Below are 23,465 nucleotides of genomic sequence, written 5' to 3'. Positions count from 1 at the left end.
TTGGTGGCAAAACAATTCTATTGGGTTTATTTCACGTGTAAATGATTTTTAGCCGACTTAAGGTATAACGATCCACCAGAAAGATCCCTTATCCGGAAAACCCTCAGTCCTGATTATTCTGGATAACAGGTCCCTTTCCTAGTTGGTAGTTAAAATTTGTAGTGCCACAATAGAAGAAAAACTGCAACTCAAATTTGAGAAGCGCTGATGTTCAATTCTACTGCCATGACATTTCTCATGTACAAAAATAGTGTTTAATTCATTTATGACAGCTTCTATATTTACAGTCACTGTCTTCACTAGAATATTAGACTTTGTATATCCTTTTGTCTATTTTTAAAAACACTAACTGAGATAAACTATTCTGGGTAATATTCTGACAATACTTCTATTCTTGAGGCATTAAACTGAATTGTATAGTCTAATGTTTAAATAACACAGGAATGCAGCTGATATCTGTTTAATGTTGGCAGAATAAAAACACCTGTCCCAGATATCATGTTTTTTTAGTAGGAAAGTAAAACTGTGAAACTGTTTAATTACATCTAAAGAATGAACACAATGCAGTTTCATGCTCACTACATTGAATCATCCAGTCATTATTTTGTCCATGCTGTAAACAGACAGCCTACCATTTTTATCAGCATGTTATTTCATTTAATTCACAGTGAAACCCAGTTTCCCAATAATTGACTTGTCAGAGGCTCTAATTTATGAAGCTGGGCTCTGCCAGCCTTCTCTATATTGGTCTCAACTAGCATACAAGCAGGGTTGAATATTTACAATGCAGTTAACAGGTGCTGAGTTGTTTAATGATTCTAATAGCCAGAAGCGTACTGAGAAAGCCAGCGGGATCACAATTACAGGCTGTTTGAACACAACAATTACTCGTCCCCTGAGAGGTGTGAAAGTCAAAGGCAGTTTTATACGAACAGCAGCTAGCACACAAGCTAAACAGGCAGGCTTCTATGTCCAGTGGTGAAATGAGAATAACAAGAGCCTCTGCATCATAAAAATTTACAGTAGTATATAAAATGGAAACAACTTCAAAAACAACAAAGCTGAAGGAAACAGGACAAATGTGGGTAATCTGAAGAGGGTTATTTAGCTTAATGATTTTCTTTTTTGAGGCAAAAAAGGTTTGGGTTGCACAAAGCATTTCAACAAGAACTAAACAAAAACAATCTGTCATGAAAAGTAAACAAATAAGCTAAAAACAAATTAATAGTTATGTTAATAATTAATGTTTTTTAGTGCATTGTATAAAGGAAAAGAATATCCAATTGGTGGCTAAAAAGCAGCCGTCCAATTTCTGGCTCCCAGTCTACCCATGGGCTAGCAAAAATCTTTAATATAATATAATCATATATAAATACCAGGGTTTTTATGGATAAAAATGCAACATTTAATATTATACGTAACATATGTCCCGTTTCTTGTTCTTTCGGTTTCTCAGAATACAGATCCATGGATACCAGTTTTATAAATATAACACACAACTTTGTATAATTACAGAGATCTACTTTAAATATCAACAGTGTATAGTGGATAGACACATCCCACTGCACAGCATAGAATTATTAAATTAAACCGAGTATTACTACTGCATGGATTCTGTAAGGATATAAGGTATAACTGAGGAGATCCACAATCATCAACCAAGATCATTTCTGATATGATACATTTAAATATGGGGAACATTATTTGTTATAAAACATTTCTGTTAAAAAATAAATAAAACATATTATGACGAAAGATAGATGTGATAGACACTGGCCTAAGATAAAGGCTGCCCACTTGAATCATGATAAAAATGACATCATTAAGCACCAATTATAAAACTGATGACATCACGATGCACAGGATATTTGTGGCCCTTGTTATAAGAGTTTATTAAATATTTTAGTACTTATGTCTGTTTAATAAATTGTTTCTGCATTTAAGGAACGTTCTTAAAAAGAGCAGGACCTGTGGTATGCAATGGCATGTGCTATAGTTTATGGATATGGGACCTGTTAACCAGAATGCTTTTGATTTAACTTGTTTTCCTTAATTTGGATCTTCATACCTTAAGGGGCAGATTTATCAAGAGTCAAATGTCTAAGTAACGGGTATTTTTTTTTAACTCCCATAACTTCAAAATTCAAATAAAAAAAGACCAACCTGAAACTTATTAAAAAAATCTTTTTTTGTGGGTGAATAGGTTGTATTCGAAATTAGAATTTTCACTTCGACCCTGGATAAATCTGCCCCTAAGTGTACTAGAAAATCAAGTAAACATTACATAAACCCAATAGGCTGATTTTGTTTCCAATAAGGATTAATTATAACTTAGTTGGGATCAAGCAAAAGGTACTGTTTTATTATTACAGAGAAAAAGGATTTTGTTTTTAAAAATGCTGTATTTTGTATACTAAATATAAACATGCACCAGAAGCCTAATTAAACAAAGTATTTATGCTTTTAAAGTTGGCCGGAGGGGGACATCATCTTGTCACTTTGTTAAACATCTTTGCAAGATCAAGACCGCACACATGCTCAGTGTGGTATGGGCTTCAGTTGGGAGGTTAAGCTTAGGGATCATCATAAATTATTAAAACAGCACAAGTCAAATAAATTCTGCCATAGAAGGCGATACAGCAAGACTGATTAATAATCAGAATATACAGACTGCACTGGGTCTGCGGATACAAATCTCGACACAGTCGCTGGCTGCTCTACAGGGAAACAAACAAAGCTGCTTGAGTTCTGGGAAGTAAGGTGCCATTTGAAAGTTTGATCAGTTCCCCTGCAGAGCAGTTGTGGACCTTTTCAAAGGGGGAAGTTCACTGCATACAATCAGGTTTATTATATTTTTTAATTGAAGTATATTGGAGATATATTTCTTTTTCATTAAAGAAGTAAAAATTGGATTTTATTTTACATCCCCTTTAAGTTGGGTTTAAAAAAGTCCATTAAGTTCAACCCCTCCAAATGATCCCTAGTGCACATATATACACATACTTTTACAGACCTATCTGTACACTTATATACATTATATATTCCTATAATAACTAACTGTAGATCTTAAGATCGCAATAACCTTGGAAATTAGGCTTGCTCAAGAACTGACCTCAGTATTCCATTCATGAAGTGAAATGGAAAGGTGAGGCAGGGGACTGCCGTTGGTAACATATCTGCAGATTTTGGCTGCAATATTTGCAGTTAGATAACAAGATCACGACAGAAATACAATTACCATATATACCCGAGTATAAGCCGAGTTTTTCAGCATCCAAAATGTGCTGAAAAAGTCTACCTCGGCTTATACTCGGGTCAGCGGTACCCGACCCGAATAGCTGAGACTGCAGTCACTTTTAATCATTCCTATACCAACAGTACACTTGGGGAGAGACTGCAATATCCCACAATGCCCTCTGTTGGTTATATGAAAGAATAACAGTGACTGCAATATCACACAGCGCCATCTGTTGGTTGTATGAAAGAATAACAGTGTGCCCTCTGTTGGTTATATGAAAGATTAACAGTGACTGCAATATCACACAGCGCCCTCTGTTGGTTATATTAAAGAATAACAGTGACTGCAATATCACACAGCACCCTCTGTTGGTTATATGAAAGAATAACAGTGCGCCCTCTGTTGGTTTATATGAAAGAATAACAGTGACTGCAATATCACACAGCACCCTCTGTTGGTTATATGAAAGAATAACAGTGACTGCAATATCACACAGCACCATCTGTTGGTTATATGGAAGAATAACAGTGACTGCAATATCACACAGTGCCGTCTGTTGGTTATATGAAAGATTAACAGTGACTGCAATATAACACAGCGCCCTCTGTTGGTTATATGAAAGAATAACTGACTGCATATCACACAGCGCACTCTGTTGGTTATACGAAAGATTAACAGTGATGGCAATATCAAACAGCACCCTCTGCACATGGTAGTGGGACAGTGGGACAATGCACACAGTAATCCGTTTGGCAATTCTCTGTCACCATCAACTTTGCAAAGAAGTCCGGTTGATCGCTGGGGGGGTCGCTTTGGCAGAATGTGCGCTGCTGGGAGACAGGGCTGTAGTTGTGTCTAGGCTTATACTAGAGTCAATAAGTTTTCCCAGTTTTCGTAGGTAAAATTAGGTACCTCGGCTTATACTCGGGTCGGCTTATACTCGAGTATATACGGTACAGATTAAGTTTAAAGGGCACATTTACTAAGGGTCGAATATCGAAGGTTAATTAACCCTCCATATTCGACCCTCAAAGTAAAATCCTTAGACTTCAAATATCGAAGTCGAAGGATTTACCGCAAATACTTTGATCGAACGATCGAAGGAAAAATCATTTGATCGAACTTTTAAATCCTTCGAATCGAACGATTCAAAGGATTTTAATCCATCTATCAAAGGATTTTCCTTCGATCAAAAAAAGTCTAGAAACCTTATGGGGAAGGTCCTCATAGGCTAACATTGATGCTCGGTAGGTTTAAAGTGGCGAAGTAGGTAGTCAAAGTTTTTTTAAAAGAGACAGTACTTCGACTATCGAATGGTCAAATAGTCAAACGTTTTTTAGTTCGAATCGAAGTCGAAGGTCGAAGTAGCCTATTCGATGGTCGAAGTATCCGAAAAAAAATCTTCGAAATTCGCCGTTTTTTAACTTCAAATCCTTCACTTGAGCTTAGTAAATGTGCCCCTAAATGTCACAATGATCTGAACAATGAAACTGATATTGGCTTCCCTGTATCTAAGTCCAGTGCTGACTTCTTTGTAAACTTTTTTATACACAATCATGATAAACTAATGACAACATTTTTATACAAAAAATACAGAAAACATTTTACACGCATCCGTGTTAGTTTTCCAATAGTACAAAAAATAGTACATGAAATAAATCATTAAGGGTTCCCTGCTAAAGAGAGACATAAAAAGATAATCTATTAATGCTGTGTTACCATTACCCACTCGGTAAATAACATATATAGTGCACTTATTCCCTACTTTTATAAATTGGTATTGCTATAAAAGCTGGGCATGAAGAACTAAAGAGGGGTAAAGAAAGATCAAGGGAGAGAATGCAAATTGAACATTAGTGCTGATCATTGAATGACACAAATAAATATCCCTGCTTTATCACACAGTTAGGAGAATGTGGTACAAAGTATGAGATATTTCTAATCTGTTGTATTTAAGTAAAAGGCACAAAATATTAGGTTACATATAAAAAAATATTGTAGCTTTAGCCTTTTGCCAGAGACAGTACAGTCATGGATTCTGAAAAGGGAACATTTTGCTTTTTAATAGGACTGTTTTCAAGAAAAAAAATAAGTAGCTGCATCAGAATAGAAAAAAAAACAACTCCGAAGACCAAATCTGCAATACAATTACGTGACGTTAGGGACTTCAATAAGTATTTTGTTTTATTACTTCAAATTGTGTGAGTAAAAATGTGTGGGAGATGTGCATGGGTCATGTGCATGGGTGATAAACTTCAGTCACTCTTTACTGCTGTACTGCAAGTTGGAGTGATATAACCCCCTCCCTTTCCCCCCAGCAGCCAAACAGAATAATGAGACGGTAACCAGATAACAGCTATCTATCTAATACAATATAAAACTGCTCCCTGGTAGATCTAAGAACAGCACTCAATAGTAAAAAAAACAAGTGCCACTGAGGCACATTCAGTTACGCTGAGTTGTCAGAGAGCAGTTCCCTCCTAAAGTGCAGGCTCCTTCTAAAAGCACATGCCCAGGCAAAATGACCTGAGATGGCTGCCTACACACCAATATTATAAATTAAAATAATACACTTGCTGGTTCAGTAATGACATTTTATATGGTAGAGTGAATTATTTGCAGTGTAAACAGTGTAAATTAAAAATAAAGGGGTCTGTTTACTAAAGTGCGGTAAATCTGACTTTAAGTTTCCGCATGTTATCGCTGAGAATATTTTTACGCCAGAATATTCGCAACGACTAAGCTTAGAAGTCATTGCGATCACTTGCAGTAACTACGTTAAGGAACCAGCTTACGTTAGCGGTAATTTTAGCGAGTTGCGAATTTCCTGGTGGAAAATTACGTTTTTGCGAATATTTATGCTATAAAATAGTCTTGTTTTATGGCGGTTATTATGGCAAATTTTTACTGTGACATTTATGGCCAGAAATGCATCTTCAAAACTTATAAACTTTATTGACTGATGATTATACCATCCAACAACATCACCAGAGTAACACCAATCAAACATGTCTGCATCATATAAACCCTTCTGCCAATAGAATCATATGAACAAGAAATTATACCAGTCAATCTCTTTGCTTCATAGAAATGCACAGTTTAATGTAGCCAATCACAATGAAACCAAAAAAGTGTAGAGGCTGACGAATCCTTGGACTGTGATTCCCGCTGCCAATAATACACCTCTGAGCTGAAACTGCTGCTGTTGCACCAGATAGAAGCAGAAGCCAAAACATCCTGTCAGCAGTAGCTACAGATCTGTCTCCTGTCTAGTGATGGGCGAATTTGCGCCGGCGTCTCGTTTTTGACGCCGGCGCCCGTTTTTTCGACGCCGGCGCCTGTTTTTGACGCGAATTTTCACGGGCGTTTTGCGAATTTATTCACTGGCGGCGAATCGAGCAAATTCGACGCGAATTCGCGCCTGGCGAATAAATTCGTCCATCACTACTCCTGTCAGCAAAGAATTAGGGGTAAAAAACCTCATTATTATGGGATATTTCCTGCCTTGAGAATTTATGGCGAAAAAAATACTTTTACACCACTACTGCGGTAAAAGTTTGCGAATATTCTGGCGTTAATTTTGTCTATAGCACATTTCGCTGTTTAGTAAACCAAGCGTTAATGTGTACGTAGCGTTATTTCCAGAGAATGCGATAACTGGCGAACAATTATTCTTGAGCAAGAAAATTCGCAAATTTATATTTACCGCAGGTTAGCAAACTGGCGATAACATATTTGGCGAAAATTCTGTCTATAAATTGTGCGAATATTTTTAACGCACTTTAGTAAACGGACCCCAAAGTAACAAAAAGTAGCAATAACAATAAATGTGTAGCCTTACAGAGAATTTGTTTTTACATGGGGTCAGTGAACCCCATTTAAAAGATGGAAAGAGTCAGAAGAAGAAGGCAAATAATTTAAAAACCATAAAGAATAAATAATGAAGACCAATTTAAAATGTAACTTAAAAGTGAACCACCCTTTTAGGTGACTAAATGCAGCATTAAGTATGTTTGAGAGTTTCATGTTTGGAGAGCCTCACATACACCAAGGATTTTTTTTTTCTAACATACCCTTCATATGACTAAGGTTGCCATCTGGCCAGTATTTTAGCGGCCTGGCCGGTAAAAATGAGGCTTGATGCCAATGTTAGTAATAGGAAAAAAAGGCAAGAATATAGGAAGACCGGTATTTTTTTTTTAGAAAAGGTGGCAACCCTACAGATGACCCATTTCACACTTTTTGGCAGCCTTTCCTCTTCTTCTGTCAAGAATCCCTCTGACTACACATTATCCTAATACTCAACTATTGTCCATCAACTCAACTATGGCAGAATGTTAGAGGCTGGAAACTCCTAACACTCAATGGACGCTGGCATTCCTTTACAGAATAAAGTTATTTAAACCCTAAAAACCATGTGTGTGTGTGATGTTTAACTGGCTGAAAGTGATGAATTACTGAAAATTAGTGATGGGCAAATAATTTCCTCTAAGAAATCTAATTTGACTATTCACCAACTAGAACCTGCCGAATTGCTGTTGTATTTAATGGAAGACATCCTGGGATCATTTTGGAGTTGTTTGCAGCCTTCCTAACATTCAAGTTTTTTTCAGAGAAAAAACTCGAATCAAGTTTTTAAAACTCAAATCGAATTCATTTTGAATTCGATTCGAGTTTTCGAGTCAATCCTATTCACCAGAGTTTTGAAAATTAGATTTTTTTAAATAATTTTTGATTGGTCAAATTTCGAATTCATGGGAGTTTTAAAAAACGAACCCTTGATAAACCTACCCCTAAGTTGTACTGATTTACCATAAGCAACTTCGCAGGCAATCTGAAATCCTGCACAGAATAATCAAGTAACTAGAAACATAGAATCTGCAGTGGTAGTGCTTTGCAACTTGACTACAAGCAAAATAGATAAAGATAATAAAGATTAACATTTTTGTATTGAAAAATATTATTTTCATTTTTTCTCTTCAAGAGCATCTAAACAATTACTTATAAGATGACACATAGAGAAATCCAATACAAACTGATTGTGGTAAACTCATCAGTATGGGGAGTCCAGGTGCACTTGTCCCAGACCTTCAGCTTGAGGGAGGTTGTAGAGACTCTTACATGATAAGTAGTAGGCTGGCACAGTACTGCATCGTCACAGCCAAAAAGTTCAGTAATAAGTTATTTATTCAAACAAAATGCATCTCACGTTTTGTGCCAAAAGGGACACTTTATCATATTAGCCTATGATTTAATGAATTTAGAATTCAAATTTTTGCGTTTTTTATGGCCAAAACTGTCAAATTAGACTAGGGAATTGTTCAAATTTGATTTGAGTTTTTTTTAAATATTCTAATTAGATTTTCGAGATTTATCATAACTAGCCCTTTAAGAACTCAAATTCGACTATTTGCCACCGAAAACCGGCCAATATACTGTTTTAGTCAATGGGAAATGTCCTGGGATCAATTTGGAGTTGTTTGCAGCCTTCCTGACATTCAAGTTTTTTTGGAGAAAAAACCCAATCTGCTTATCTTAAATTGTTACAAATGTATCTAAGTGTAGGTGCTGAGTGTTCTGGGATCTCTGCCAAAAATCCTCTTATTTAATTAGGTTTCAGAAACTTTGTATATTTTTCTGGTGTCAGTCCAGGAGATCAAAGAGAAGCCCATGACTTTTTAATAAATATCTGGGACTGCGGGCTGAGCTGTCCCACTGAAAATGGTACAGTTGGGAGGTATGTACTGAGTGTGCCCTTCTCATTTACTTTGCAGATTTTGATCAGAATGACCAACCTGTGAAGTGACTGTGTCTAGGGGTTTTTAGCGACTAAGACTGAGTGTAAGGAAGCCTTACCCCGGTGGTCTAGGCAGCAGGGTCCACCGCCGCGTCCTCGGCGTGGGCGCCCGCAGCGCTGCTCCCTTCTCTTCTGTGCCGGCCTCCTGTAAGGCGCTTGCCGTGCACATCCGTCTTTTAAAGGAGCAGTACGCTGGCGTGTGACGTCAGCGTGCAATGGCGTCAAATTCAAATAGTTTAAAAGGGGATTTAGATTTCAGCACACTGCCCGTTGTTAGGTTCTTTTAGCAAGTTCCTGGGTGTTATCCTGAGCGATTCCTGACTGATTCTATTGTGTTTGAACCTTGCCTGCCTGCTTACTACTCTGACTTTTCAAATCCTGACCTTGCCTGTCTGTGACTACGCTGATCTCTCCAATCCTGAACTTTTGCCTGTCCTGTCCTTTTCTTTGCCTATTCTATGATCTCTAATCCTGATTCTTGCCTGTCTGACTATTCTAACTGCTTGTGCTGGCCCGGCCTGCTTGTTCCAGGTGGTGTTCTTCCTTCCAGTATCCTGGTGAGACGATCGTGCCCCTTTGCTAGGCCAGAACCGTTAGCTTTGCTCCTCTCTCTGTTAAGACCTGGCGGCATCCGATTAGCCGAGGGCTCCTCCCAAGGTGAAAGGCGTCGGTTAAAGGCTGAAGTGAGAGCCGAGACCAGGGAGCTTATCTTGGGTTCTGGATATAGGGTGCCGAACGTGACACTGAGACCACATATTGCGTATTGGATTTGGGGATTTGAACTTTGATACCCGGACTGTTGGTTTTCACAGGTTACCCTATACCAAAATATCCAACTCACCACTGGTTTATAATTAACTTACATACAAGCATCCCCTTTGTATAAGTTTACAGATAAATTCTTTATGGTGGTTAAGAAACATGTTTTGGTCAATGCACTTTATCAAGCATGATCAAATTCACTACAGTCTGTTTGTGTTCTTCCTTAACATGGAAACTGCCACTGCAAAGAAACTAGACTCCTATGCCTTTTGCTATAATAGTCTAGGGTGTCCATACATACGCCAATAAAAGTTGCCAAATTGCCTCCTCCTTGTCGGCAGCTTATTGGCCATGCATGAGGCATTCCTAATGGCTTGCCAGACCAATATCTTATTAAAAATTGTCCAGATAACTATTGTACAAATTAGAAAATCCCACTAGACTTCACCAGTAAGTTGGTCTTCCTAGGCCCCAGTTAAGACCTGTTCACTGGCCTGAGGGCAAAAAGATAGTATCACCCTGATATGACCCAGTGTATTGATGGCCTAGTTGGCTTATTCATTGACCTCACCATCCAAGCAGATGTTACAGTGTATTATCTTCCTATAATATTTCTTTCCAGCTTTCAGTTGGGGTCACTGACCTCAGTAGGCAAAAAAACGACTGCTCTATATTGTTGTACTTTTTATTACTTATTATCCTAGTCAGTCACAATCCTATACTTATTGAAAGTAAGACTCTAGCAACCAGATAGCTGCTGAAATACCAAACTAAAGAACTTCTGAAAAAAGCCTAAATTCCTGAAAAACCATAAAACAAAAACCTATTGCAAATTGTCTCACAATATCAGTGTCTACATCATAATAAAAGTTAATTCAAAGGTGATCTCCCCTTTTAAAGGTTTCAGTACCTATATTGAGAAACAGCTAACAAAAGAAAATCTAGGATTGGGCAAGGATGGGTCATTTTAATTTAATATTTAGTAATCAAATAAGTTAAAGGGATTCTGTCACAATTTTAATGGTGTTGTTTTTATTTCAAAATGACACTGTTTACACTACAAATACTTCACTCTACCATGTAAAATGCCATTCCTAACAAAACAAGTGTATTTTTTTTACTTGTAATATTCGTGTGTAGGCAGCCATCTCAGGTCACTTTGCCTGGCCATGGGCTTTCAGAAAGAGCCAGCACTTCAAGATGGAACTGCTTTCAGGCAGGCTATTGTTTCTCCTACGCAGTGTAACTGAAAATGTTTCAGTGGGACATGGGTGTTCATATATCTACCAGGGAGCTGTTACCTGGTTACATTCCCATTGTACTGCTGAGGGGGGAGGGGAGGGAGGGGGTGATATCACTCCAACTTGCAGTGCAGGAGCAAAGATTGACTGAAATTTATCAGAGCACAGGTCGCATGACTGGGGGGGGACCTGGGAAACTGACAATATGTCTAGCCTCATGTCAGATTTCAAAATTAAATATAAAAAAATCAGTTTTTTTAAAAAATGTATTGCAGTGCAGAAGACTGCTGGAGCTGCACTATTAACTGATATTTTCCCATGACATTATCCCTTTAAGAGAGTAAGGACATATTATGGGCTGTAATTTAAGTTTTTAAAAAGTATTAAAAATAAATAGCTATGGGGGCGTGGCCTGGACATGGAGGGATAGAGACGCGCTTTGCTGTGGCTCCGAGGTCCGTGACCAATATAAACTGTGAATAAGCACACGAGCGAACATATCGTTGGCGATGGGCAAGCATAAAAAGGCTAAAGGTGCCCCGGGTCAGCAATCGGCTCTCGATAAAAGCGCCATCGCGCAGTATTTCCACAAACAGCACCGAGCGGGTGCGGTCCCCGGCTCCCCCAAGATGGCGGCGAATGCGCAGGACGTGGCTCAGGCGGACCGGCAAGGCCGCAATCTCTATACTCCTTCTCCTGAGGCCTCAAGAGGAGCTTGGTCTCCCCCTCTGACGTGGGATTCGGATCCTACCCCGACATCGTCGGTGAGTAATACGCCTGCTAGAGCCCATAAGCCTAAGCCACAGAGGGCCTCAACTGCCAGATTAGGCCCGGAGGCCCGTTCCGGCTGTATTTCCCCCGGGATCCCCATGAGGAAGAGGACTGGGACCTTAGATCCCACCTGCGCTCCTTGCCCACAAAAAAGGACATGGAGCAATTAATCCAAAGAATTGAGGAATCTCATAAGGCCGATATGCAGGAAGTTAGAACAGACCTGCTTAATATGGCGACTCAAATTGCCGAGATAGAACAAGCAGAAGCCACAACACTGACTATGGTAACTCAGATGCATACCATAGTGCAAAAACAGTCTGCCCAACTATGTGACCTTCGCTCCCATGTGGAGGACCTCGAAAACAGACAACGTCGTAATAATGTTAGGATCAGAGGCCTCCCGGAAGCTCGTGATCACGAGGACCTTAGAGAGACTGTGAAACTAATATTTAATAAATTGCTGGACAGATCTTCCACGGATGCAGTGACACTTGACAGGGTGCACAGAGCGCTGAAGCCCAAGAATATGGACAGTAATATCCCTAGGGATGTCATCTGCAGAGTGCATGATTTCACTTTGAAGGAATTGATCATGACTGCGGCAAGGCTGAACCCTAAATTTGAATATGAGGGGACTCATCTTTGTTTCTTCCCGGATCTTGCCAGGGTCACTCTTTACAAAAGGAAGTTGCTCAAACCTCTCCTGATGAAACTCCAGGAGCAAAAAATCCCCTACAGGTGGGGTTACCCCTTCCAGCTAACAGCCAAGGCGCAAGGAAAAAGCGCTACTTTAAAATCTCCTAAGGATCTGCCAGGGTTCCTCAGCACGTGGGAAATCCCCGAAATGGCAATCCCGGATTGGGATGAGATGTCACTGCCACAGTTGCCCCAAGGATCCCAATGGCAAGAGGTACGGAAAAAACGCAACAGGGCTCCTGCTTCTCATCCAGCGACACCAAGGAAGGCCAAAGAGGTTCCCCCTCCAACCTGAGTTCCTCTAATGTTGCTCTTGCTGCACCTTTTTTTTTGTGGATTACAAATGTTGTTGAGTTATGATAAGCTCGTGCAAAGTTCGCTTTTGCGTTGGAAATTTTTTGCACAGGACCTCCCCACAGTTTTTGGCCGTGTTATGGTTTCATGTCCACTCTACTCCCCCCACTGGAACAGTGTCCTTTTGTCACCCTATTGGACGCAGGGGAAGTTCCGGGGACATTGTTTCTCCCACCTGGACACAGTGGTTGCCCCGTAGGGCATTCTACGTCCGACGTATTGGGATCCCCGGTTCCCCATCAATGTTGGTTGCTTAATTTTTCTTTATTGTTTTTCCTTCTCTTTTCTCTTTGTATCACATATTTACTTTGATTTTGTTATTGCAGGCTTCGGATATGGGTATTGCATTTTACTGTTGGTTTTTGCTGCTGCGGTATTTTCGGGGGAGAGCTTTAATAGACCTGGGGGAAGCGGGGTTCCCCACCCTTTCTACCATCCAATTATGACCCGGCTGATTTCGATGAACGTTAAGGGCCTCAACACACCACGTAAACGCTATTTGGCCTTGAGAGAAGCTAGACGGCTTCGGGCAGACGTGGTCTTTCTACAGGAGACGCACTTCTCCCAAACAAAATCGAATAAAATTTGTTCGAAGCTCTACCCCCAGGTCTATTATGCTTCGGGTCAAACTAAAAAAGCGGGTGTGGCTATACTCTGTAACAAAAACATAACTTTCTCACCATTGGAGATCATTAGGGATCCCGGGGGGAGATTCTTGATCATTAAGGGAATTCTGGATGGGATAGAAATCATTTTAGCGAATGTCTATTGCCCTAATGTTTACCAGAATAAGTATCTTGGGAAGGTGTTGGCAAAATTGAATTTTGCCTCGACTGTCCCGCTGATCTTGGCAGGGGATTTTAATATGGCCTGGTCGACACTTAGAGATAGGACTAAATCCACAATCCCGGCTGAGCATTTGGCCAAGAACTTTCGGAAACAGATTAGATCCCAGAAATTGTACGACCCCTGGCGTATCCAACACCCAGTAGATAAAACTTATACGTTCTACTCCTATCCCCATAACACACATACACGAATTGACTATATCTTTCTGAACCAGTCAGCTATGGGTCATATTCATGTGACTAAGATACATCAGATCACTTGGTCTGATCATGCCCCCATTGAAATAGACATTCATTTGACCCCCAGTAAGCCTAAGGTATTCTCGTGGAGATTAAATGACACGTTATTGAGTAATGAGCAGATCAAAACGCACATCGGTGATTCCTTGAGGGACTATTTCTCACTTAATAAGGGGTCGGTTTCTTCCAGTGCTGTCCTATGGGAGGCTCATAAAGCCGTTATTCGGGGTGAGTTCATAGCCCAAGCCACTAATTATAAAAAGACAACCACGGCCAAGAGAGTGGAATTAGTAGCAGCCCTGAAACGTGCTGAGACACAATTGTACACCAGACCCACCGTCCCGTTGCTAGCTAAAGTGGTAAACTATAGAAATCAAATTAAACATTTGGACATAGCGCACGTGGAAAAATTGATGTCTTGGACTAAACATACCTACTACGAGTTTGGGAACAAGGCCCACACACTATTGGCCAAGAAACTGAAAAATCAGCAGTTGGCACGGGGCATAATGTCTATCAGAAACAAACAGGGCCACCTGGAACATACCACTGACAAGATAACTGACACCATTTATCAGTATTACAAATCATTATACAATCTAGACCCCCACTCGCGGGTTAATGTGACTCAGCTCAGGGAGACGCTTAAAAGAAAGATTAGTGAATGGCTTCCGCACAATACGCTACCTTTTCTGCAGGATAGGGAGGTCTCCCCCCTTAATAGAGTAATTACAGATTCTGAAATTGCGCAAATTATCAAAGATGCCCCTGGGAAAAAGACACCTGGCCCAGATGGGTTTTCCTATGGTTATTATAAAACATTCAAGGATAGCCTTCTCCCTCACATGCAAAACTTGTATAATGATTTTCTGGCTGGTGACAGTATTCCCAAATCTATGGCTCTTTCTCATATTACTTTGATTCCCAAACCGGGGAAGGATCCCCTTGAATGTTCCAACTACAGGCCGATATCCTTAATTAATGTGGATTTAAAAATCTTTAGCAAAATACTGGCCAATCGATTGGCCCCCCTTATGCCCCGACTTATAGATGATGATCAGGTGGGCTTCATACTGGCACGACAGGCGGGAGATAATACCAGAAGGACTATTGATCTCATAGATATTGTTAATGCTGCACCCCAACCAACCCTACTTCTAAGTCTTGATGCCGAAAAGGCCTTCGACCGTCTTGATTGGAATTACATGATTTCTCTTTTGGAACTTATGGGCATTGGGGGGAGTTTCCTCAGGGCGGTCGAGGCCTTATATAGTGTTCCCACAGCTGCGGTGAAAGTGAATGGCTCCTTATCTAGGGAATTTCAGATTACCAATGGGACCCGACAGGGTTGCCCTCTTTCACCCCTTCTCTATGCCTTGTGCATAGAGCCCTTGGCTTTGGCCATAAGGTCTAACCCTGATATTAGGGGAATTCAATTTCACCAAAAAACATACAAACTGTCCCTATTCGCGGATGATGTCCTTTTAACGGTGACACAGCCCTATACGTCCCTCCCAAATCTTCATAAAACACTTCAGGAATATGGTATTCTCTCTGGATATCAGATAAATTCCCATAAAACGGAAGCTCTTCCGCTCCATTTCCCTCCCCTTATGTTAAAAACACTCCAATTAAATTTTAATTATTCTTGGAAGCTAGACTCTATTAAATACTTGGGCATCAATATTACTACAACATATGAGGGTCTGTATGCGAGCAACTTTCCCCCTTTATTGCAACAACTCAGACACGATCTTGACAAATGGAACCAGGGTACGTTGTCTTGGTTTGGACGGCTGGCCACGATAAAGATGAATGTGATGCCGCGATTGTTATATTTATTTGAGACACTTCCCATTCCAGTACCCACTGCGGTGTTGAACCGTATCCAATCTATGTTCACTAAATTTATTTGGGCCTCTCGTAAGCCTCGCATAGCTAAGGGGGTGTTATTGAAGCATACAACACAGGGGGGTCTCTCGGTCCCGGATGTTAGGAATTACTACAGGGCTTGTCAACTTAGGCAGGTAGTTCATTGGACGGCTTTGAACCCTCCAAACAAATGGACGGAATTAGAAGGCTTAGCGGTGCATCCCCTTCATTTAACTAACCTTATATGGGGTTCCAACCAGACACTTCATAGAGTGTCGCGCACACTACACACAATCGATTTCACGAGAAAAATATGGAAAGTGGCCCAAACACAACATGCTTTGCAATCTGTGTCCTCCCCACTGCGTAGTGTACTTGGGAACCCGGGATTTGTGCCCGGCCTGAACTCAGATTTTAAGGATATTTGGGGCCATCCAAAAATTTTTCATTTACACCGTATCTGGGATGTTGCCAAGCACAGACCCCTTGACCTAGTGGCTTTACAAACTAAAGCGGATGGCATAACTATCCCACTTTACCAATACTTACAGGTTCCCATTACTTGAGGTCTCAAATGAAAATGTTCTCTGCAGGGGGTTTGACACCGTTTGAGCAAATCTGTCGGAACGGTCCGGGACAAAAGAAAGCTATTTCTAGTATTTATGGGTTGTTGGTAAGTCTCCCTACGACAGACTTCCCCAAACATGATTACATGACATACTGGGAACATGTGTTCCCTGCTGATGTGAGTCTCACCACGTGGGAAGCTATTTGGGACAATGCGAAAAAGTCTTCTATTTGTGTTCAATACAAGGAAAACATATATAAAATTCTGTTTAAGTGGTATTATACTCCGGAGAGGCTCCATAAAATTTATCCCACTACTTCGGATAGATGCTGGCGGAATTGTGGGCAATTAGGTTCTCTGCCACACTTACTTTGGGATTGCCCCGTAATTACCCCCTATTGGGAGGAGGTGAGGGAGCTTCTCAATACAGTCCTTCAGGTGACTGTTGAAAAGGATCCTTGGACATTTCTGTTGGGGAAACCCGATTCTACCTTTGTTAAGCCAGTTAGGCGGTTGATGAATCACATTCTGTCTGCAGCTAGGAGATTGCTCTGCCAGAAATGGAAACAACCCAACAAACCCACTATAGAGGAGTTACAGAATAAGATTGTGGAAATAAAGCGTATGGAATACCTCTCAGCACTTAGCAATATTTCGATGCCCATTTATACCGAGACATGGAGCTCTTGGGTCGCCTGCTTCCCTGTAGATTGACACGTTTTGTAATTGTCCGGCCGTTCCCCACCTGCCCTTCCTTTTAAATATGATACTGGAATAATGTCCTCTGCCTGCTCTTATGGTTTTGCTTTTGTTTTCGTTTTTACTTTTGTCTTTTTTTCTGCTTTTTCTTTTTTGTCTCTCTCTTTCTGTTATATCAGTATGTATGCAATTTCCAACATAGATAAATCTGCAATGTGTGCAGTACTCTCATGCCTATTTCGTGTGACTTTTCTGGATTGTCATTTTATCTATGTGAAATGCTGTCACGGATGCTTACTGATAATTGTTGTTCAAAATACTGAAAAATAAAGTGTTTCAAAAAATAAATAGCTATAACTAACTGTATAAGAAACATCATAACCAATTTAATTTAAGCTTTCTGTATCTGGAGAGGCCCTTGTGATGCCTCCTGCACATTAAGGGGGTTATTTACTAAACAAAATTTGTGATTTTATTTTAAAAAAAATCTGACTTTTAAAAAAATCACGAACTTTTCAGAATTTATTAAACCCAGAGGATGGAAAAGTCTGAATCAGCATTAGACCTGTCGAGGTTGCATATAAGTCAGTTGGGGAAGTCCCGATGATTTTTTGATGTGCGCTGGGTGTTGTGCAATACTCTGACGTTTTGTGAGTTTTCGGGCAAAAAACAGAGTTTTCGGGTGGAAAATCAAAAAAATTGTGTAAATCTGCTTTTTTTCCCGCAAAGCAAATTTTCGTGAAAATTTAATAAATAAGCGAAAAAAAACCCGCGCGGATTTGATCGGAGTTTGTAGCAGAAAATATTGAGATAAATTTGGACTTTGATAAATAACCCACTAAATAAAAGGCCATTGGCACACTGGGTCTTCAGTGTCTGGTCAGCACCATAAATAGAGTATTCATATTATGACAGTATTTAGGTGCAAATTGCATATTTAATTGCTAAGTTAACAAAAATAGGTTTTAAAAAAGTTTAATACTGTTTAGCTGAATTTCTTAAATTAAATTTAAAGATAAGTAAAATTAAAAAGCAAGCACATGAGTTTCCTAAGTTTATAAAGCTTTAAATTTTTTTTTAAAAGAGAAAGTGTGAATAAAATATCAGCTGTAAGCCCAGAACTGCACTTTGGCTCTTTGCAAGATCTGATAATACATTAACTACTTTATTCACATTCAAGGCAGGGATCCATTTTTCTCAGAGGACTTTCAACAAGAATGGGTTTGGAGATTATAATTATAGGTAAGGCAATCATGTAGTGCAGTGATCCCCAACCAGTAGCTCGTGAGCAACATGTTGCTCTCTAACCCCTTGGATGTTGCTCTCAGTGGCCTCAAAGCAGGTGATTATTCTTGAATTCCAGGCTTGGAGACAAGTTTTAATCACATAAATACTAAGTATAGTGTCAAGTAGAGCCTCCTGTAGGCTGCCAGTCCACATAGAGGCTACCAAATAACCAATTACAGCCCTTGTTTGGCAAACCCAGGGAATTTTTATGCTTGTGTTGCTCCCCAACTCTTTTTACATTTGAATGTGGCTCACGTGTAAAAAAAGGTTGGGGATCCCTGATGTAGTGCATTCAGCAATGCCCAAACAGAAATGGTATACGGTATTTACCACTGTTGGTATAATACCTCAATTCCCACTTTTCTGTGACCTACAAAAGCAAAGTTGCTCACTTTTAAAAAGAATAATAAGATTATTTATTAAGAATAAAAATTCCAAAAATGTGTATTGTTCAATTACATTACTATTAAAAGTTTGGTTTATTTACATTTTTTTCCAGTTCCAAAAAAGAATGGGAAGGAAGAGGAATCTGTGTAGCAGATAATGAAGCATGGCCATTGCTTCTTGGGTAGATTTCACAGTCTGATTCATGCAGTGAGGGGAGAGAAGAAAATGATGAAGGAAAGCAATCATCTTAACAAGTAGTGCATGTATAATTAAACAGTGATGGGCGGACCTTTTAAAATCAAATTAATATTAAAAATAATTTAAAAAAATATACTTTTTTTTTGCTTTTCTTAAATTATTGCCCCAACTTTTAACATGCAAGAATTCATCAGGCTGCAAGACTGTAATAAAACACAGCAAAAGCATTCCAGACCACGGATTCTTTCTCATGTAAAATCCAACTACAGTAAAACCTCCATTTTATACACACTTATTTTAAGTGTTCCTGCGTTTTACACTTTTTTGTGGCCCCACCAATTTAAGATTCATTTCAATGTTGACTTTTCCCTGATTTTTACATAAAATTTTTCCAGATTTTAGACCAAAATGTTGCCTTGATGTTTCCAAAAATGTCTGTTTGTCCTATGTCAATGCTATTATTTGTGAAACTGACTCCTGTGCTTACTGTATATCCGTTGAGTACTTGAAGAATAATTTCCTTTTACACATTTCCCTGATTTTACACTTTTTTTTCCTGGTGCTATGGAAATCGTAAAATGGGGGTTTTACTATAGTCTCGTGACTGGAAGTAAATGAGTACCAGGCATAAAGTGCGAAGAAAATTCATTGTAACTCAAAATTTAAATTTACTAGTTTGTCCAGTGCTAATAAACTGAAGAGCTTAGGGGATAGTATTGGTTGTTTAAGCTCCTAGAGCTTTGGTGATAGTATTGGTTGCTTACATTTTGAAAAAAATATACTTGAATATTCACTTCACTTATGTTCAATATTATTAGATAAAATAAAGTGCTGTCAAGAGACTCACACAACCAAACATATGTGTGTGTTTACATGGCACACATAACATGCCAGTGCATTATGGGCTTTTATTCTTATTGTCTTTGTTAATTATTCAGTAGGGCTTGTTTATTGGAGGCATACAGTATTGCTACTCATATCTAAAAATGCAAATATATTGGTAGGAATGTACTTTGAATTTAAAATTGCTTTTCTAGTTCTAGTATATCAAATGTAAAATAGATAAACTGTGTATATTTCCCTTTTAAAATCAACAATCCTCACTAAGTTTTATGCATCTGATGGGAATTAAATAGTTGTAGTTAGGTATCCAGGGGCGTTAAATATATACTCAAAATATGGCAGGTATGGGACCTATTATCCAGAATGCTTGGGTCCTGGGATTTCCGAATAAGGGATCTTTCTGTAATTTGGATCTTCATACCTTAAGTCTACTTGAAAATCATGTAAACATTAAATAAACCCAATAGGCCGGTTTTGCTTCCAATAAGGATTAATTATATCTTAGTTTGGATTGTGTAAGGTACTGTTTTATTATTACACAGAAAAAGGAAATCAATTTTAAATATGTGAATTATTTGGATAAAATGTTTTCTATGGAAGACGGCCTTTCCGTAAATTTAGAGCAGGTTTCCAGATAACGGATCTCATACCTGTATATCATTTTGAACATACACATATCCACACAAGGAAAATTATTTTTCCTGTTCAGTTCAAACTACCCAGCATGATTTTGCACAAAATCCTTAATGCAATTTTAATAAACAGATATATTGACACAATCCACAGCAATGCACATTAGTTTGATGCATACATATTTTTGGTTTATTCTACAGTTTCTGTATTTGTTCTAGTACCATTAGTTGAAAAGGACAAAAAAAGATCAAATGATTTAATATAGTAAAAAAAAAAAGTCCACTTGACCTCCTAATACATACAATTACAGGTATGGGTATGCACAGGACCTGGGCTTTCTGGATAACAGATCTTACTGTAATTCAGATCTTCATACCTTAAGTGTACTAGAAAATCATGTAAACCCAATAGGCTGGCTCTGCTTGCAGTAAGGACTAATTATATCTTTTCAGATATCATTTCAGGGCCCGAACTAGGGGTAGGTAGAAGAGGCAGCTGCATTGGGTGCAATGATGTGGGGGCGCTGGGCAGATACCTATTCAAAGGTCCTCTGCCTATCCCTAGTCTGGGTTTGCTCCCCTGCTGTTCTAACCTCCCTCCTGTCTCCTCCCCTCCCCTCCATCACTCTACCCTACCTTCCTCTGTCACTCATCCCTACCTCCATCCATCCCCTGTTTGGAAAAAATGGAGTCTATGGGAGACACCCTTTCCATAATTCGGAGCTTTCTGGAAAACGGGTTTCCAGGTAACTGATCCCATACCTGTACGTGTAATTTGACCTAAAGTTATATGTAAAAGCAGTCACCAAATTGTAGAAAATCCAAGGTCTACATTTTTAGCATAGTAAAAGTGAGAACAAAACAAATACTAAAAAACAGCATAGACAGGGGATATTATACTTTCCCCTACTGCTTGTATAATTCTGCATATAAAGTTGCATTTTACTATATTGAATGTATCTACTGTCAATTCACAATTATATTCTCAATATAAGAAACCCCAAAGGAATTGAAGAAACTGAAATAATTTACCCAGCTACATCACTTAAAATGGATTTTTATTAGATAATTTCCAGGTGCCTTAAGATTTCCGGATTAAGATATCAGGGTGAACTAATGGGACCACTGTTGATTTTTCCCTGTCAGTGCATCAGGGATCATTAGCTGCCTATTCATGTTAAGGGCTTTAACATTCCTGTGGATAATACCACCTGCCAGCAACTCCACCCTCCAAATTAGGAGCTCAATTGCTGGTTTAACCATAGCAGTTAAGAATCCATTTCACAGACAAAAGCACACCATGATTCAACATAGTTGTAAAATGATTAGCAAAGCAGTTAAAACAAATAGGGATATGGCACTTACAGATCCTGAACAATGTCACTTAAATCCCCTTATTATAGTCGAGGCAATGAAATGACAGGATACTAACCCTCCAAGGCTTTTAGCAACCTCAACAAAATAAATCCAATTACATTTCTGTTTCACTTTTTTACGCATAGTAAAGCTCTAACATGTGCTTTTATCACATGCACAGGAATATTCTCCTCCGTAAAATTGTTTCTGCTCCTCATGCAGCATGATTGTACACTACACTCTATGCACTGTACTTAGTTTACAAAAGGCTTAGGAACGGATGTAAAAAAAAAATATATTTATTGCATTTTACAATCTACAAAGGCTACACTTTGAGAAATGTATATTAATTTCCTATAGTTTATCTAAAGGTTATTTTACAAGTATGGGATCTGTTATGCTCAAACCTTATCCAAAAAGCTCCAAATTACAGAAAGGCTGTCACCCATAAACTCAATCTTAAGAAAATAATTCAAAATGTAATTCAAAATAATTTCCCTTTACTCTGTAATAGTAAAACAGTGCCGTGTACATGATCCCAGCTTAGACAGAATTGATCATTATCAGAGATAAAACAATCCTATTGGGTTTAGTGTTTAAATGATTTTTTTGTAGACAAAGTATGGAGATCCAGAAAACCCCAGTTCCCAAACATTCTGTATAATAGATTCCATACCTGTATAGCAAAACAGCTAATGCAATTACAATGTGCATGACATAAGCAAAGCTGTACTACTTTATCAGCAAAACAGCCTTCATTTTCTTCCATAGATAATGATATTCTAGTAAACTGACAGACAAGAGGCTCGACAAGTAAATTCAAAAATACATACTATGTACAAAACATATGCAACAACTCAGGTTTCATAACTCGGTAATGTAATTAATGCTTAATAATAATTATAATAATAATAATGTATTATAAGACGTTTCACCTTATGAGTCAATGGAAGAAGTATGTCCATGTAATATAGTCCTTTGCGTCCTGCTTTGATGTAATAGTTCTGGCTGCAATGTCTGCATTTAGATGGTCAGACAATACTTCCAATAAACTACACAAGCAGATTCAAGGAGATCAGTTCAGTTTATAACCAGATGTGTATGAAGTTTGTTAAAACAAACATACATAACTCAATATACAGTATTACACTATATGTAGCTGATATCCATTCTTACATGCATTTATATCTAGAAACTCAATTTGTCATAAGCATAACTTGTGATCTTGGAAACTTTGATTAATATATGTAAATTGAATGTGGGATCTAATCTAATGTAAAAGTATGCTTTGCCTAGCTAAAAGATCAGTACAATCTTATGACACAGAAAAGAGTCTTTCGGGGGAAAGTAATAAAAGTCGGTAACGGAAAAACTATTCGCAATGCGAAAAGTTATGCCTTTGCGAGAAAAAAATTATGCTTTGCGCAAATTTAATATAGCTTTTGTGAACCCGAAAACAGTTTAGCGACTACTTCCGACAGTGGAAGACTGTTTGCAAATTTTATAGTATCCGCAGTAAATGTAATAAAACTTCTTACTGAAAAAGTCGTTATGTTTGCTCCAAAACATTACAACATCTTCAAGCACTTCTTAAAGGTATACTGTCATGGAAAACATTTTTTTTTTCAAAATGAATCAGTTAATAGTGCTGATCCAGCAGAATTCTGGACTCA

General features: G+C 38.7%; 1 pseudogene; it reads right to left on the bottom strand.

Moving 5' to 3' along the window:
* Window positions 1–23,465, bottom strand: part of LOC108717427 — a 375,896-nt pseudogene that overhangs the window by 34,658 nt on the left and 317,773 nt on the right.

The sequence above is a fragment of the Xenopus laevis genome, chromosome 5S, assembly GCF_017654675.1.
Source record: "Xenopus laevis strain J_2021 chromosome 5S, Xenopus_laevis_v10.1, whole genome shotgun sequence".
Taxonomy (NCBI): domain Eukaryota; kingdom Metazoa; phylum Chordata; class Amphibia; order Anura; family Pipidae; genus Xenopus; species Xenopus laevis.
This window is presented reverse-complemented; position numbering and strand designations above follow the sequence as displayed.